The 18196-nt window shown below is 44.1% G+C and overlaps 1 protein-coding gene and 1 long non-coding RNA gene across 3 annotated transcripts in view; one reads left to right on the forward strand and one right to left on the reverse strand.

Moving 5' to 3' along the window:
- Window positions 1-18196, forward strand: part of DYNLL1 (dynein light chain LC8-type 1) — a 31974-nt gene that overhangs the window by 11262 nt on the left and 2516 nt on the right. The gene's annotated exons all lie outside the window — the stretch shown is intronic.
- LOC111092567 lies at window positions 7029-18177 on the reverse strand. Of its 2 annotated transcripts, none has more exons than XR_005379270.1 (3): window positions 17944-18172; window positions 10133-10292; window positions 7029-7086 (listed from the first exon to the last, which is right to left on the reverse strand). It is a non-coding gene; the product is annotated as an uncharacterized LOC111092567 (long non-coding RNA). The 2 variants fall into 2 exon arrangements; XR_005379271.1 differs by lacking the exon at window positions 7029-7086 and adding an exon at window positions 8349-8486 and having other exon boundaries at window positions 17944-18177.

Here is an 18196-nt window from a genome sequence, read left to right on the forward strand (position 1 = left end):
AACATCTTGTTGGTATTTTAATTGGAATGGTATTAAACCTATAAATTTACATGTGGAAAATTTTGTCATTATTGCTATATTTGGCCTTCCCACCCAGAAGAACCTTGATGTCACTTTCCATTTATTCACACCTTTTTTTCTTTTCTTTTTTCTATTTGTGGCTTATAATTTTTATATCTGTTGAAGTCTGTATCTAGCACTGTGCTAATAACCAATGACTTCCTCTGATGTCTCTCTCTCTCTCTCTTTCGTTTTGGACAGTGTCATTTTTCCTTATCAATTCTCCAATTTTTTTTTTCAATTCTCCAACACCAACTCTCTGTCCAACAATTCAATTCTTTTTTAAAAAAGATTTTGGGACGCCTGGGTGGCTCAGAGGTTGGGCGTCTGCCTTCAGCTCAGGGCATGATCCTGGAGACCTGGGATTGAGTCCTGCATCGGGCTCCCTGCATGGAGCCTGCTTCTCCCTCTGCCTGTGTCTCTGCCTCTCTCTCTGTGTGTCTCTCATGAATAAATAAAATATTCTTTAAAAATAAAGATTTTATTTCTTTATTTGAGAGAGAGAGAGAGCGCACGCACAAGTACAGGGAGAGACAAAGGGAGAGGGAAAGGGACAAGCAGGGTCCCTGCTGAGTGCAGAGCCTGATCCCAAGATCATGACTTGACCAAAGTCAGATGCTTACCTGATTGAGCCACCCAGGCACCCCAATTCAATTCTTCTGATGCTACCCAGAGTTAGTGCAGTACCCTACAGGTTAAGGACTCAATCCTGCAAGATATCCTTACTTCAGCCAAGGGCCACAAATGGAGTTCCCATTGTACCCACAGTTGTTTTCTGGCTGACTACAAATTTGGGTTTTCCAGCAGATCTAATGTTTATGTACCCCCAAAATTCATATGTTGAAATCTGCCTGCCCCCAAGTCTGTTAGATTGGGAGTATTGAGGGGACACCTGGGTGGCTTAGCAGTTTAGCACCTGCCATTGGCCCAGGGCATGATCCTGGAGTCCTGGGATTGAGTCCCGTGTCAGGCTCCCTGTATGGAAACTGTTTCTCCCTCTGCCTGTGTCTCTGCCTCCCTCTGTATGTGTGTGTATGTGTGTGTGTGTGTGTGTGTGTGTGTGTCATGAATAAATAAAATCTTTAAAAAGTATTGGGGAAGTATTAGGCCATAAGAGTAGAACTCTTATGAATAGAAATAGAGCTCTTATAAAAAAGAGACCTCAGAGGGCAGCCCAGGTGGCTCAGTGGTTTAGCGTTGCCTTCAGCCCAGGGTGTAGTCCTGGAGACCTGGGATAGAGTCCCACGTCAGGCTCCCTGCATGGAATGGAGCCTGCCTCTTCCTGTGTCTGTGCCTCTCTCTTCTCTCTCTCTCTCTCTCTCTCTCTGTCTCTCAGGAATAAATAAATTAAATCTTAAAAAAAAGAGAGAGAGAGAGACCTCAGAAAGCTCCCCTGCTCCTTCTGTCATGTGAGGACACAGAGAGAAGACAGCCAGGTATAAACCAGGAAGTGGACCCTGCCTTAATCTTTGCAGGGGCTACTTGTCAGAACCCAACCATGTCAGCATCCTGATCTCGGACCTCCAGAACTGTGGAAAGGAATTTTGGTTGTTTACAAACCACCTGATCTATGGTGTTCTGTTATAGCAGCCCAAGCAGACTCAAACAGGAGTCCTGAGAATGGAGATGGTTTTTAGAGCCAGAAAACAGGGACTATGAGAAGTGGCCAAAAGTGAGGCCTGGACACTCCTTCTTCAGAGATAGAGGAGAAGAGGTGGAACAAGCAGATGAAGTTAAGGAGGAGGACCCAGGGAGATAGGAGAACTGTGAGAGTCCTGGGTGTCCTGGAACCCCAGCAAAGAATGAGTTTCAGAAGGGAAGAAAGCAAATTGTGACAAGCGTATCAATGAAAGTCACTGGATTGAGCACACAGCAGTCATTGGTCACCTTGATAAGCTGTTTTGGTGCTCTGAATTGAGAAGACAATGGATAATGGGCTGTGTCTCTGTCCTTTCGGGCTGCTATATCAAAATACCACTGACTGGGTGGCTTATAAACAACCAAAATTCATTTCTCATAGTTCTGAATCACAGATATTGAGATAGTGGTCCTCTCCTTTATCAACAGTTTCACTTTCCCCAGTTCCAGCTTCAGTCTCGAAGCAGATGATCCTCCTTCTGACTATCCTCGGAAGGTCAATAGTAACCTAATATTATGTCACAATGCCTGCTATTCACCTCACTTAATCTCATCACATAGGCATTTTCTCATCTCATATCATCACAAGAAGGGGGAGTTCAGTACAATAAGATATTTTGAGAGAGAGATCATATTCACACGACTTTTACAACAGTTCTGTAATTGTTCTACAGTCATAATTGTTCTATCATAAATTATTAATTGTTAATTACTGATTGTTAGTATAGTTACTGTTGTTAATCTCATACTGTGCCTGATTCATAAACTTTACCATAGGTATCTCTGTATGGGAAAACCAGTATATATCTAGGATTCTGTATTACCTGTGGTTTCAGACATCCATTGGGCATCTTGGGACACATCCTCCACGGATAAGGGGGGCATTAACCATATAGACAACTCTTTGGAGGAAAGCTGAATGGGGTGATAGCTGGAGGACAGTGTATAGTTAAGGAAAGCATTTTTTAAAATGCTTTTTATTTATTATTTATTTTATTTATTTATTTATTTATTTATTCATGAGAGACACAGAGAGGCAGAGACATAGACAGAGGAAGAGGCAGGCTCCTCCCAGGGAGCCTGATGTGGGACTTGATCCCAAGACCGGGACCACGCCCTGAACCAAAGGCAGACGCTCAACCGCTGAGCCACCCAGGCATCCCAGGAAAGCATTTGTTAAAGATGAAGAGCATGGCAAGATGTTTGTACGCTAATGGGAATAATCCAGTAGATGGGGGAAATTAATGATGCAGGATTTGGCATACTGGCAATCACAGAAGTGAGAGGAGATGGACTCAGGGCCAAGGAAGATGGCCTTAGGTAGGAGAACTCATGGTTCATGCCTGGTACCTGGAGAGGAGGCTGTGTGCATATACATGTGCGTGGGTGGGTAGCGGTGGTGGTAGGAATGTAAGGAAGCTTATTAAAAGAATGAAGCAAATTTATATGTCGTGACATGGAAAACTCAGAATCATCCCATTTTGGTAAAAAGAAAGAAAAAAAACTGTTTTATGCATTTAAAAAATCTAATTTTAACAGTTGTTATCTTTGAGTTGTAAGATTACCAGGAACGTTCTTTTCCAGATTCTAAATTGCTGCAGTGTTTGACTTTTATACAATGAGTACCTATTACTTCTGAAAGTAGAATAAAACAGATTATTTTTAACTTTGAAGGGTGTTCATCAGAACAAAACGTTGTTAGAATACTGAAGAATTGGAAACAACCCAAGTGTCCAATGATAAGGGATTGTTTCAAAAAGTTATGGATGGAAAATAGTTACGGATGGACTATTAAGAAGCTATTGAAAAATTATGTGGGAGGCGCCTGGGTGGCTCAGTCAGTTAAGTGTTTCCCTTTGGCTCAGGTCATGATCCTGGGATCCTGGGGTGAAGCACCGTGTCTGGCTCCCTGCTCAGTGGGGAGTCTGCTTCTCCCTCTCCCTCTGCCCCTTCCCCCCTTGTGTGTGCTCTCTCTCTCAAATAAGTAAATAAAATCTTAAAAAAAAGAAAAATTATGTTGCAGAAGGCTTTTAAGGACATGTAGGGATCCCTGGGTGGCGCAGCGGATTAGCGCCTGCCTTTGGCCCAGGGCGTGATCCTGGAGACCCGGGATCGAATCCCACATCGGGCTCTCGGTGCATGGAGCCTGCTTCTCCCTCTGCCTGTGTCTCTGCCTCTCTCTCTCTCTCTCTCTCTCTGTGACTATCATAAATAAATTAAAAAAAAAAAAGGACATGTAAAAGCATGTAACAAAAATAATTACAGTGTGATAGATATCATATGAATATTGATACATATACATATGCATAGAAAAATGATGGTGTTACAATGGTCCTTTTCTATACAGTTAATAGTTATAATTTAATTCTTAGTGTTCTTCTGTATCTTTTACTTTGCCCATTTATTATTTTTATAATTTTTAACAAAAAATGGAAAGAAAACTGGTTAAAAATTCTATATTTCACACCTGTGATGGCTGTGACATTGAGACTGAGAACAGTCTGAGTGCAGCTAGCTGCACTAATTAATTATTGTACTTTATAGCTTGGTGGTAAAAGGCCGTAAATCTAGGATTCCTAATTTATATGAACTCCTATAGAAAATAGTCATAGTCACAGAAGCTCTGCCAGAACAACCAGGCACCTCTGCTTAATGAAATACAGATCTTCTTTGACTTTTGATGGGTTTGATTCCATTAAACCCATCATAAGTTGAAAATATACTAAGTCAGAAATGTATTTAATATGCCTAACCTACTGAAAATCATAGCTTGGCCTCGCCTATCTTAAAAGTACTCAGAACACTTACATTAGCTTATCGTTGGGTAAAATCATCTAACACAAACCCTATTTTATAATAAAGTGTTGACTAGCTCATGTAATTTATTGAACACTGTACTGAAAGTGAGAGGCAGAATGGCTGTAAATGTATCAGATTTTTACCCTTGCGATTGCATGGCTGACTGTGAGCTGTGGCTGGCTGCCACTGCCCAGCAGCACAAGAGTATATAGTACCACATATTGCCAGCCCAGGAAAAGATCCAAAATCAAAATTCAAAGTTGGTTTCAACTGAATGTGTATCACTTTTGCACCACCATAAAATAGACTAGAAGATTAGAAGAAATAGATTTTTATGTCCAGCTTTAAGCTCTGGCTTTGAGATCCCCAGATGTCAAGTTTGGGGGCACCTAAAATTCTTCTTTCTTTCTTTCTATGATAGTCACAGAGAGAGAGAGAGAGAGAGAGGCAGAGACATAGGCAGAGGGAGAAGCAGGCTCCACGCACTGGGAGCCCGACGTGGGATTCGATCCCGGGTCTCCAGGATCGCACCCTGGGCCAAAGGCAGGCGCCAAACTGCTGCGCCACCCAGGGATCCCAAATTCTACTTTTCTGAGACAGGACATCCTTCCCTGCCCTGGAGAGAACTGGAGCTTTGCAAACTGATGTCTAAAATGGAGTAAACAAGAGACTGAGGCAAAGGAGCAACAAATACTTCCTCAGTGGTGATCTGGCTGCCTCATTGGTCCCCCTGCCCTGGTCTTCTCAGTGACCCTCTGATCACGTGTGCCCCCACCTACAGCCTTTCAGGGCCAATGGTGGCCTCAGGACAGAGTCCATATATCTTAGCGAGGCTTACAAGACCTTGAAGGTCTGGCTGTTGCCTCCCCACCCAATTCTAGCTTCATTTCTCCCACTCCCCTAGATCACTTCTCTGTAGCCAAGTTGGCCTTCCTTCAGCTGTCAACCTCCTTCAAGCCTTGAGAACTTTGTGCTATTCCTTTCACCTGAGAATCTTCTGCCTATCCCCTTCTGCAAGATCCTGTTCCTTTAGATTGCTCCCCAAATGTGACTTCCAAGGAAAGCCAGCCTAGGGCACTGCCCTCATTAACAGCTCTTATACTGGCCTACATTCTCTATCATTGGATTTGTCACAACTGTAATCACATCATCATATGCATCTTGTTCAGTCCCCACCTCCTCCACATACAAAATGTAAACATCATTACAATGGAGCTATATCTCACTTACTTCCTTTCATGACCCTAGTGCCTAGATGGGAACCTTGTACAACTAGGTGCTCAATAGGTATCTGCTGAAAAAAAAACAAAAACAAAAAACAAGTGACTAAGAGGTAGGGCAGGAACTCCCAATGTCTATCCTCTAAGTGGCCAAAGCACTTAGACAGGAAAAATTAAATAAGTAATGGAGCATCTCTTGGGCAGGTGCTAGGGATATACATCTCTGTACCTTGCACCTACCTTAGGGCCTGGCCCATGTTAAAAGCTCAGAGAATTGCTAGCTGAATAAGCATTACCTCTTCCATCTTCACGTACTCCTCCCTCCATGGTGATCTCATCCAGTATCATGGCTTTAAATGTCACTTATAAGCTGATGACTCCCCAGATTATAGCACTAGCCTGGACCTCGTCCCAGAACTCATATATCCAACTACTTATTTGATACCTCCACTTGGAATGTTTCTAATAGGCATCTTAAAGTTAAAATGGCCAAAACAACTTTTTATTTCTGTTTTGGCCAGCCTTCCCCAGCCCAACCTATTCTTCTCATTGTTCAGGCCACAAGTTTTGAAGTCATGCTCGACAACTCTCTTCTCTCACACCTTTCACACAATTAATAAACAAATCTGTCAGCTCCACCCTCAGAATATATCTAATATCCAACCACCTCTCTTCCTACCTCTGCCTGGTTCAAGCCATCTGATGCAATAGCCTCTACCTGGCCTCTCTGCCTCCAATGGCTTCTCCATACTCTATCCTCCACCCAGTAGTCAGGTCATCAAATCTTGGCTCAAATGTCACCTCCTCAGACAGTCCTTCCCAGAAATCTCTATTTAGAACAATACTCATCCTATCACCATGGGTTCTCTTTTTCTATTTTATTTTTATCCATTGCACTTATCAGAGTATGACATATTTTTGCTTATTTATTATCTTTATTCTCCTGTTAGAATGTAGGTTCCATGAAGAAGGCATTTTGCTCATTTTGTTCTCTTGTACATTCCTTTTTAAAAATGTATTTTATTAGAGAGAGAGAACACACATGTGTGCATAAGCATGAGCAGGATTGAGGGGGGGGAGTGGCAGAAGCAAAGGAAGAGAAAGACTCTTAAGCAGGTGCCACACCCAGCATGGAGCCTGATTTGGAGGCTCCATTTAGTGACCCTGAGATCATGACCTGAGCTGAAATCAAGAGTCAGATACTTGGGCAGCCCTGGTGGCGCAGCGGTTTGGCGCCGCCTGCGGCCCGGGGTGTGATCCTGGAGGCCCAGGATAGAGTCCCACGTCGGGCTCCTTGCATGGAGCCTGCTTCTCCCTCTGCCTGTGTCTCTGCGCCTCTCTGTGTCTCTCATGAATAAATGAATAAAATCTTTAAAAAAAAAAAAAAAGAGAGAGTCAGATACTTAACTGATTGGGCCACCCAGGCAACCCTCTTGTACATTCCTACTAGAGTTCCGGTTACCAATTACTATATATACTATATCACACCAACAAGCAGTTCTCTGAACACCAGCTGGGTGTCCTACAATTCAATTAAATTCTGAAACTATCTACTGGAAGATAGCATTAGAATCCACAGGTTAAGGGCTTGGTCCTGTAAGACTGCCCCACCCATCCCACAGCAGAAGCCAGTCACAAGCCCACGTTACCTGTGCTACTACTACTTCATCATTGTCTTCTCTCTCTCTCTCTCTTTTTTTTTTTTTGTTACCTGTGCTTCTAACTAACTGGCTATAAATCAGAGGTTTCCATGACCCTCTCCTTGGGTTTGATTAATTTGCTACAGCAACTCACAGAACTCAGAAAAACATTTATGGAATCACCAGTTTATTAGGAAAGGATATAACTCAGGTACAGCCAGATGAAAGAGACACAAAGGGCAAAGTATGAAGAGAGGGGTCAGAGCTTCCATGCCCTTTCCCAGCATGCCAGCCTTTCTGCATCTCCACATGTTCACCAACCCAGAAGCTCTCCAAACCCTCTCTTTTTAGTTTTTAGGAGGCCTCAAAATGTAGGAATGATTGATTAAATCATTGGCATTATTGAACTCAACCTCCAGCCCCTCATCCCTCCCTTGGAGGTCAGAGGTTGGGCTGAAAGTTCCAACCCTCTAATGGTTGGCTCAACTGGCAATCAACTCCTATCCTTAGGTACTTTCCAAAAGTCACTTTATTAACATAAACCTTAACATAAATGTAGTAGAGAAGGACCTGTTATGATATAAGACACCCAATTCACCCATTTTACCATTTGAGGAACTGAAACTAAAGACCAAATGTTATGACAAAAGATGCTGCCCTGAGACACAAACATTTACAAATAAAATGATACAATAGCTGAGATGTACTTAAAGAGAAAAAAGAGATGTTGCCATTTTCAGGTAATTCCAAGTTTTAGGGAGCTCTGAGCCAGGAACCTGGATGAAGATCAGATATATCTATTTCTCATTATAAGTCACAATATCATAAACCTTCACCCAGAACAATGACGGACGCCTAGTTTTCTCTCAAAAATCAGCAGTCAGGGATCCCTGGGTGGCGCAGCGGTTTGGCGCCTGCCTTTGGCCCAGGGCGCGATCCTGGAGACCTGGGATCGAATCCCATGTCGGGCTCCCGGTGCATGGAGCCTGCTTCTCCCTCTGCCTGTGTCTCTGCCTCTCTCTCTCTCTGTGACTATCATAAATAAAAAAATAAAAATAAAATATTAAAAAAAATCAGCAGTCAGGAAGTTCCAAATGAACTCTTTGTTCTAGAGAGTCGAGTTTTCTCCCTGTCAATGAAAAAGAATGCAGATGCCAGAAATCAAATACCCACTACTTGTCCTTCTGTCTGGGCCTTAAAATAATTGAGATTTAACTGGGGGGCACTTTTGCATATAATTAAAGAGTGACACTGAAGTCACTGGCGAGTCAGAGGGGGCTGTTCTCTCCCAGAGCAAATATAGGTCCTACTTTTTACTACATGCTGGAGGGAACCTGTTCTGTAATTATTGGATGTCCCATCCTTTCATCCATAGTAGGCCTTCCTGCCTTGTGGTCTTTTCATGGGGCTGTGACGTGGCATTTGTGACACTTGGACTCAGTCTAGATTGTTTACAGAAGTAGTTCTCAATTGGGGCCATTTTACCCTTCAGAGGACATTTGGTGCTGTCTGCAGACATTTTAGGTTGACAGTTGAGAATGAAATGCAATTGGCGTCTAGTAGGTAGAGACTGTAGATGCTGAGAACATCCTTCAATGCACAGAATAGCCCCCCCAACAAAAAACTTTCTGGTCCAAAATGTTAGTGCCAAGGTGGAAAAATCCTGGTTTAGTGTAACATTAATAATAATTGGTAGCTGGCATCATTGACTTTTGCTATGTGCCAACTCTTGCAGTATATACTTTACAAGCACCATCTCAATTTCCAAATTGTCCCCGAGAAATGAGGGCTATTACAATCCCCATTTTACAAATAAGAAAACTGAGGCTCAGAGAGGTGGGTTCAATTATCTATGGTTACACATCTTAGTAGGGATAGAGTCAGGATGCATACCCAAGTCCACCTGGCCTCAAAGTCTGTACTTTTAGCCTCTGCTCTGTGTTGGAAGTTGCTCTGCCCACCAGTTGGAAGTTGAGGGGGTGTAACTAGGCCTCTCTGGGTGTGCCTAAATTTATCTGCTGCCTCCATGGACAGGAGGCTGAGCGGTGAGCCTTCAGAGGGGTCTGTCCACTCAGTCAAGGCTTGGCTATTGGCCAGAGAGGAGATTTTTCTTCCCTGAGTTGTCCTAGCCTGTCTGGTCTCATGCTCTCTGCACTGCAGTACAGTACTTGGCTCTAAGGCTCAGGTTCCCCTGCCAGCCCCAGGCTGGTGCCAGCCCTTCTCCATGGGGAGGAAGCTTCTGGATTCAGACTCAGGCCTTATGCACTCTTCCATGGAGCCCATCCTTTCTGGGCAGCAGTCCTTGAATCAATTATGGGAGCTTCAAGGTCACATCTCACATATCCTTTCAGGTAAGGGAGGCTAGGGCTGCTAGGTTGGTGACAGAACTGGTCCAAGAAAGGGCTGGAGATCCCAGAAAAGCCTTGAAAAGTGATTGGTGGACAGGGCTGGGAACAGTGTAATCTTAGACCAGTGGCAAGTAAAGGTGGAGCAGGCTGTGGTCTTTCTAGCCTGTTTGTAGGAGGGTGGAGCTCCAAGCTCTGCAAGGAATCCCTCCGCCTGTTTATGAACAATCTCAACGGGCTTTCTGAAGGCTCTGGGAAAGTGTAGTGGCTTAAATACAAAGGTAGTTTGTCCAGGGAAGATCAAGACGGTCAAGGACCGGTTTAGGGTCAAGTGTGAGAGGAAGCAATATTGAATTTGTTTGAAATATCCATCCATCCATTCATCCAACATATTTGTAGGGAGCTTCTGCCAGGAGCCAGGGATACTTACAGTTTCCAGGAACATGCATCATCTGTCTTTGTCTGGGGAAACGGGCAGTTCAGAGGTTCCATCTACTTTATGTGACTGCGGAGTCAGCCCAGCTTTGTCATTTCTGAACAGTATAACTTTAGGCAAGGGACTTCACATCTCTGAACCTTATTTTCCTCATCTGTGTAATGGAGAGAACAGCAGTTCTTGATATCCACCCCATAGAATTGCGAGAAGTCAATGAGGCAATGAGACAATGTGTCCCAAATGCCTGGTATATAATAAGTTCTCAATACATAACAGCAATAGTTACAATCTTTTTGGACCTTGGTTAGGTCTTTAGATGCATTATTTAATATAATCCATTCCACCATCTTATGATGAAGGTATTATCTCCATTTAAAAGTCAGGAACCGGGATCCCTGGGTGGCGCAGCGGTTTGGCGCCTGCCTTTGGCCCAGGGCGCGATCCTGGAGACCCGGGATCGAATCCCACGTTGGGCTTCTGGTGCATGGAGCCTGCTTCTCCCTCTGCCTATGTCTCTGCCTCTCTCCTCTCTCTCTGTGTGTGACTATCATAAATAAAAATTAAAAAAAAAAAGTCAGGAACCTGGGGCACCTGGGTGGCTCAATTGAGCATCCAACTCTTATGTCAGCCTAGGTCATGAAATTGAGCCCCTCTCGACCACACAGGGTCCGTGCTTGGTGAGGAGTCTGTGCCTCTTCTTCTCTCTCTCCTTCTGCCCCTCCCCCAGCACACATGCTCTCTAAAATAAATGGATGAATCTTAAAAAAAAAAAAAAAGAAAGAAAATGCATATTTTTCAGGCTTAGAAGATTTTTCAAGCAAATTTAGTAGCTTGAGTGGAATAAAGTGAGTTGCCCAGATACATGAGGCTATGGAACTCCAGGTGGGCCAATTCAAGTGGGCTTGGGCTCTTCATTCCAGGAGTTTGGGTTATTCTAGGGCAATTGTTCTTTATGTATGTTGAGTTAAAGTCCTTTGTACATCTGATGGAAGCTATAGATCCTCTCCTTGGAAAAATGCCTGTGAGCCAACACACATTTTATGCATAATTCTAGGGGGCTTGTAAAACTCATCCATGGACCCCCTTAAAAAACCCTCCTCTTAGGGTGGCATTTCCCAAATTGCGGACCATATCACTAATGGTCTCCAAGATTGGTTTAGCAATATGAGGACAAAATGTTTTATATTCTAATATATCTATTCATGTTTTATAATTACCTTCCATTTATGATAAATGAGACTGGCTTCTCATTTATGCATTTGCCTTTTTTTTTTTTTTTTAGATTTTATTTATTTATTCATGAGAGACACAGAGAGAGAGTCAGAGACATGGGCAGAGGGAGAAGCAGGCTCCTCACGGGGAGACTGATGCTGGACTCAGTGCCCATACATTTGCCTTTTTAAAAAATACTTATTTTTGGGTGCCTGGGTGGCTCAGTGGTTGAGCATCTGTCTTTGGCTCAGAGCGTGATCCCAGAGTCCTGGGATAGAGTCCTCTATTGGGCTCCTTGCATGGAGCCTGCTTCTCGTCCTTCTGCCTGTGTCTCTGCCTCTCTTTCTCTGTGTCTCTCATGAATAAACAAATAAAATATTTTAAAAATATATACTTATTTTTTAAAAATAGAGTGTAATTAAAGAAAAACATTGAATAGTAGTAGAGGTAGGGTGCCGGTATAGCAAAAATCATGAAGATGATTTAGGAAACTTCTCGGGGGTTTCTACTTGGTGAAGTCATACTGCATTTGGTCCAGTGTCATCTGAGCTTCCAGAGGACCCTGAAAATGACCTATTCTGGGGTTTTCTAAATCTGATTAGATGGTTCTCATCAACCAAGAATGAGGTTGAGTCTCCAGTTTCTCCCCTTCCCAGGGAAATTCCCTGGTGTCTATGATGAGTTGTCCCCTCCTTGCTGCCAATCAGAACTACACCAGATATTGTCTTTCTACAGCTTGAAGTGTAGGCATTTTGGTGCTATATCCATTCATTTATTCAGCATTCATTCAGCAAACATTATGTGCCAATTAGCAAGCACAGACCACACTCTATTTCACTCCTAGAAAGTACAAAATCCCTGGCACCTGACGATAAGCCAGTCTGTCTAATGTGATAGAGTACCAGATTTGGAGTCAGACCAGGCTCCATAACTAACTCGCTGTGTATTCATGAGGTCCTTTTCCTTCGGTAGTGTTATTTTTCTGATAACATTTCCATCACTATTTTCCCCCCAATAGCAAATACTTATTTTTCCATACAAATTCTTCAATTCTCCCAGCATCAACTGGGTGTCCAACAATTCTTTTTTTTTAAAGATTTTATTTATTTTATTTATTCATAGAGACACGGGGGGGGGGGGCAGAGGCACAGGCAGAAGCAGGCTCCATGCAGGGAGCATGACGTGGGACTCGATCCAGGGTCCCCAGGATCAAACCCCGGGCTGCAGGCAGTGCTAAACCGCTGTGCCATCGGGGCTGCCCGGGTGTCCAACAATTCAATTCAATGCTATCACTGATTCCCAGCATTAGCACAGACCCCAGTGGCTATGGGCTCAGTCTCATAAGATTGCCTCCACTTTAGGACCACCTGGGTGGCACAGCGGGTTGAGTTGCCAGCTCTTGTTTTTGGCTCAGGTTGTGATCGTGGGGTTGTGAGATCAAGCCCCATGTTAGGCTCTAAACTCAGAGTGGCATCTGCTTGGGATTCTCTCTGCCCCTCCCCCCATAAATAAATATATATATTCTAAAGACTGCCCCCACTTCAGATGTCCCTGCAAATGAGGTTCCCAGGCTGCCTTCACTTTGCCCAGCTGACTAAAAATTTGAGGGTTCCCATGTTGGCCTCCTGAGGTTTGATAATTGTATAGAACAACTCACAGAATTCAAGAAATACTCTACTTACAATTATAGATTTATTATAAAGGACAACTGAGGAACAGCCAAATGGAAGAGATGCAAAAGGGGGTGGTGGTACAGAGTTCCCACTCCCTCCCACCACCACCAGGGGTGCCACCCTCACAACACTTCATGGTTTGGGAGTTTTTATGGCGATCTCATTACATAGGCATGGCCACTGGAGATTGGATTTAATCTCCAGTCCTTCTCACCTCCCAAAAGGTGAGGAGGTAGGGAGGGTCAAGGAGGGAGAGATGTCTGGGAAAGGGAGTGGAAAGTTTTAAACTTCTAATCACAAGGTTGGTTCCTCTGGTGACTAGCTACCTAGATATGTCAAGCTATCCAGCCCCCCTCCCGCAAAACAGTCACCTCATTGGCATAAACTGTGGTATCAGTGGTTAATAGAAGCTCATTATGAATAACAAAAGATGCTCTTATCACTCAGAAAATTCCAAGGCTATTTAGAACTCTGTGTCAGGAAACTCTAGACAAAGATCAAATGTATATGTGTATATATATATATATATATATATATATGTATAATATATTTTTTTATACTAGATCTTCTCTGAGTATGTCTTCTGGTTGCGAAAAGAGAGTATTCAGCTGGATGAGAGTACCATAGGCCATATCTAGACTACACTGTATTTTATTTTAAATATTTTATTCATTTCACTAAGAGAGAGAGCAGAAGCAGGAGGTAGTGGCAAAGGGAGAGGGAGAGCAGGCTCCCCACCGAGTAGGGAGCCCTGATCCAGAATCAGGACCCGAGCCAAAGGCAGATGCCCAACTGACTGAGCTACCCAGGCACTCTGCACTGTATTTTTAAAAATCAATTTATGACTAACATTTAAAAGTGCTATTTCTCTCAAAAAGAATCCAGATGTCTCATCCCTCTTGAAAATCAGAAGATTTAGCAACATTGGCTCAGCATTCCCAAATGGCAACATCTGCATGGCACCTTTAAAGGGGCTTTTCTAGTGCACCTGGGTTGCACAGTCGGTTAAGTGTCCAACTCTTGGTTTTGGCTCAGGTGGTGATCTCAGGGTACTGGTATCAAGCCCTGTGTCAGGCTCAGTGTGGAGTCTGCTTGAGATTCTCTTCTCTCCCTCTGCCCCTCCCCCTGCTCATGCTCTCTCTCAAAATAAAAAAAATAAAATCTTAAATTTTTAAAAAATTTTTATTTTTTTAAAGATTTTATTTATTTGAGAGAGCATGAGTAGGGGGAGAGGAGCAGAGGGAAAAGAAGAGACAGTCCCAAGCGGACTCTGCACAAGCACAGAGATCTCATGATTGTAGCCGAAACCGAGTCCATATTTAACCGACCACACCACCCGGAATCCCAACATCATCCCATTTCAAACTCCTTTTCTCCAAAGTTATAAATAAGAAAAAGGCAGACTGTCAACTTAGCTAAATATGTTAATACTGAAGTTAAGAGGATGGATTTTAGGGGCACTTGGATGATTCAGTTGGTTAAGCATCTGCCTTTGGCTCAGGTCATGATCCTTTTTTTTTTTTTTTAAGATTTTATTTATTTATTCATGAGAATACACAGAGAGGAGAGAGAGAGAGAGAGAGGCAGAGACACAGGCAGAGGGAGAAGCAGGCTCCATGCAGGGAGCCTGACATGGGACTCGATCCCAGGTCTCCAGGATCACGCCCTGGGCTGAAGGCGGTGCTAAACCGCTGAGCCACCCGGGCTTCCCCCCCCCCCCCCCCTTTTTTTTTTAAGATTTTATTCAGGTCATGATCCTGGAGTCCCATGATTGAGCCTAAGTTGGGCTCACTGCTCAGCGGGAAGTCTGCCTCTCCTTCTTCCTCTGGCCTTACCCTCTTCTTATGCTCTCACATGCGCTCTCTCTCAAATTTTAAATTTGAGAGAAATTGAATTTTAAAAAACGGATTTTTAAATCATCCAGACCTGGAACTTATTATTTATTAACAATGTAACTTTGAGGGGCACCTGGGTGGCTCAGCGGTTGAGCTTCTGCCTTCGACTCAGGGCGTGACCCTGGGGTCCCCGGTCAAGTCCCAAATTGGGCGCCCTGCAGGGAGCCTGCTTCTCCCTTTGCCTGTGTCTCTGCCTCTCTCTCTGTGTCTCTCATGAATAAATAAATAAAATCTTAAAAAAAAAAAACAATGTGACCTTGAGAAAGTCAATTTCCTAATCTGTTAAATGGGGATATAAGACCTGGTAATTTTTTTTATTTATGATAGTCACACAGAGAGAGAGAGAGGCAGAGACACAGGCAGAGGGAGAAGCAGGCTCCATGCACCGGGAGCCCGACGTGGGATTCAATCCCGGGTCTCCAGGATCGCGCCCTGGGCCAAAGGCAGGCGCCAAACCGCTGCGCCACCCAGGGATCCCAAGACCTGGTAATTTTAATTCAATGCATAATACAGATTCAATGCAGACACTGAATTAGATGTTGAAAGTCGCAGTAGTGAACAAGATAGGGACAGAGAGACAATAACCAAGCAAATAAATATATGAGAGAATTCTTCTGAAGGAATAAATGAAGCAAGTACAGTGGAAATATAAATGTTGCAGAAAGTCACTGAAGGATGGCGGTAGTGACAAATAGAAATGGGAGGTCAGGGAAGGTGGCATTTGAGCTGAAATCTAAATAAGCACACAGCTATGCCAAAAGGAAGACGGGAGGAAAGCGTCCCAGGCCCAGCTGTTGTGAGGAGTAACTGAGTGAATAAAAGCACTTGGTGGTAAACAACCACTCAATAAACAGCTGCTATTCTTTTTTTTTTTTTAAAGATTTTTTATTTATTTATTCATGATAGTCACAGAGAGAGAGAGAGAGGCAGAGACACAGGCAGAGGGAGAAGCAGGCTCCATGCACCAGGAGCCCGATGTGGGATTCGATCCCGGGTCTCCAGGATCGCGCCCTGGGCCAAAGGCAGGCGCCAAACCGCTGCGCCACCCAGGGATCCCTACAGCTGCTATTCTTATTAAGGCATATACTTTCTTCATTCCTTCTGTTCAAACAAGGAGAAGCTGGGCAAGCCATAGATCTATTTATTCATGAGAGACACAGAGAGAGAGAGAAAGAGAGAGAGAGAGGCAGAGACACAGGCAGAGGGAGAAGTAGGCTCTATGCAGGGAGCCCGATGTGGGACTTGATCCTGGAACTCCGGGATCACGCCCTGAGCCAAAGGCAGTCGCTCAATCGCTGAGCTACCCAGGCATCCCAATTATATATATATATATATATATATATATATATATATAATTGAAAAAAATATATATGAAAAGTAAATGTAGGGGCATCTGGGTAGCTCAGTCAGTTGAGCGTCTGACTCAGTTTTGGCTCAGGTCAACATCTCAGGGTTATGAGATAGAGATTTCCTCTTCCTCCCTGCCCCCATCCCTCCTACTTCAGAACCCTGGGCTCTTTCTCTCTCAAATAAATACATCTTTTCTGAAAAAAGTAAATATATAAATATATTCATGAAAAGTAAAGGCCCCCAAGAAAAATTCAGGCTCTGGCCTTGTAAGGAGATTCCACAGCTCTGAATCATACACCCAAGTCAGGTAGAAGCACTAACCCAGCCTCACCCCTGTCACCAACCCAAGTTCTTCCTCCATACATCATACAGAACTGTTTTAACTCCTGAAACTTGTAATCCCTGCACTGGAAACCTGGAACTGGGAAAAGCTTCTTCATTTTATTTAATTGATGTGCATATGTTGTACCCGAGGTTCTTCTTATTATTCCCTTCTGTTTCTCTTTGGAGTTGTGTGCCTGTCTGGTCCCATCGTTGTAAGGAGCTCTGGGTTAATGAGAGTAAGTGGTCAAGAAGGAAAATGCAGAAAAGTAAACAGAAGGCTTCTATTTGCATGATGAATTTGGTAGTTTGCTATTAAAGTGCAAACATACATTATAGGCATTTTAGAGTTGGTCAAAATCTTGCTGTGACTCTTAGGACAGTTCCATAAGCTGATAGTTTTCCATAAAATGCATTGAGCACTTAACTACATGTCACACATTGCGCTGAGGAACTTCAAAAGCATCTGTTCCCTTCATATCCCCTTCACGGATAAGTAAACTGAGATTCAAAGTGCTATGCTAGTAAATGACACTGCTGGGATTTAAATCCTGTTCTGACCCTGCTCCCCAACTTTCCAAGACCTAGCTTTTTAAAAGATTTTATTTATTCATGAGAGACACACAGAGAGAGGCAGAGACATGGGCAGAGGGAGAAGCAGGCTCCTCACGGGGAGACTGATGCTGGACCCAATCCCGGGGCCCCAGGATCACACCCTGAGCCAAAGGCAGACGCTCAACCAAGAGCTACCGAGGGGTCCCCAAGACCTAGTTTTTTTAACTGCTTAGTGGTAAGTCTCCTAAAGCTAGAGGAAAATACTTCTGAGGGATGCCTTTCTATCCATTAGGGTACTTCCACCCTAGAGATAAATCCCCAACCAAGAAACTCCCACATTGGAAAGACTGCCTCATCGTGCAGCAAGAAGCCCCACCCTGGACACATACACACACACCCGGGATCAGAACTCCCAAATCCACCCAGATGTAACCCTGGCCCCTTAGAGAAGTCTTAGTTGCCCAGCAGGGTAAGGACAAGCCCCCCCCACTCCATTCCCTCCCCACAAGAAGACCGGCTACATAATTTGCGGGACCCAATGCAAAATGAAAATGTGGGGTCTTTTGTTTAAAAAAAAAAATTAAGAATTTCAAGAATGAGAGTGCTGAGCATTAAACCAAGCCCTGGGGCCCCTCTTCTACGAAGGCCCTGGTCACTCGACGATAAGGCCGGCCCTGCTTCAGAGATAACCCTTCCAGGGAAGCGATTGGCTACCTCAGAATCCCTAAATCCTTTGGACCCGGGGTGCAGGTGGGGAGTACGTAGAGCACCCAACTCCCCAATATATTCGAGAACACACCCTGGGATAACTTTCGAAAATTGGGGAGGCACTTCTCTTGGCGTGGGCACAAAGTAGCCTCCAACCCCTCCAGTCTCTGGGTGGTCCTCGCGACCCCGCCCAGCTCCACCTTCGGGGTATGTGGGCCTCACCGCGTGCTACCCATTGCCGGGGCAACCGACGCCGCGAGAAATGCATTGTGGTCTGCAACAAAATGCAGGAGAAAGATCCTGAGGGAGCCATTGAGTCCATGGACCAATGGGAGAGTCGTGGG

This window comes from Canis lupus, chromosome 26, assembly GCF_011100685.1.
Source record: "Canis lupus familiaris isolate Mischka breed German Shepherd chromosome 26, alternate assembly UU_Cfam_GSD_1.0, whole genome shotgun sequence".
In the NCBI taxonomy this organism is placed as follows: Eukaryota; Metazoa; Chordata; class Mammalia; order Carnivora; family Canidae; genus Canis; species Canis lupus.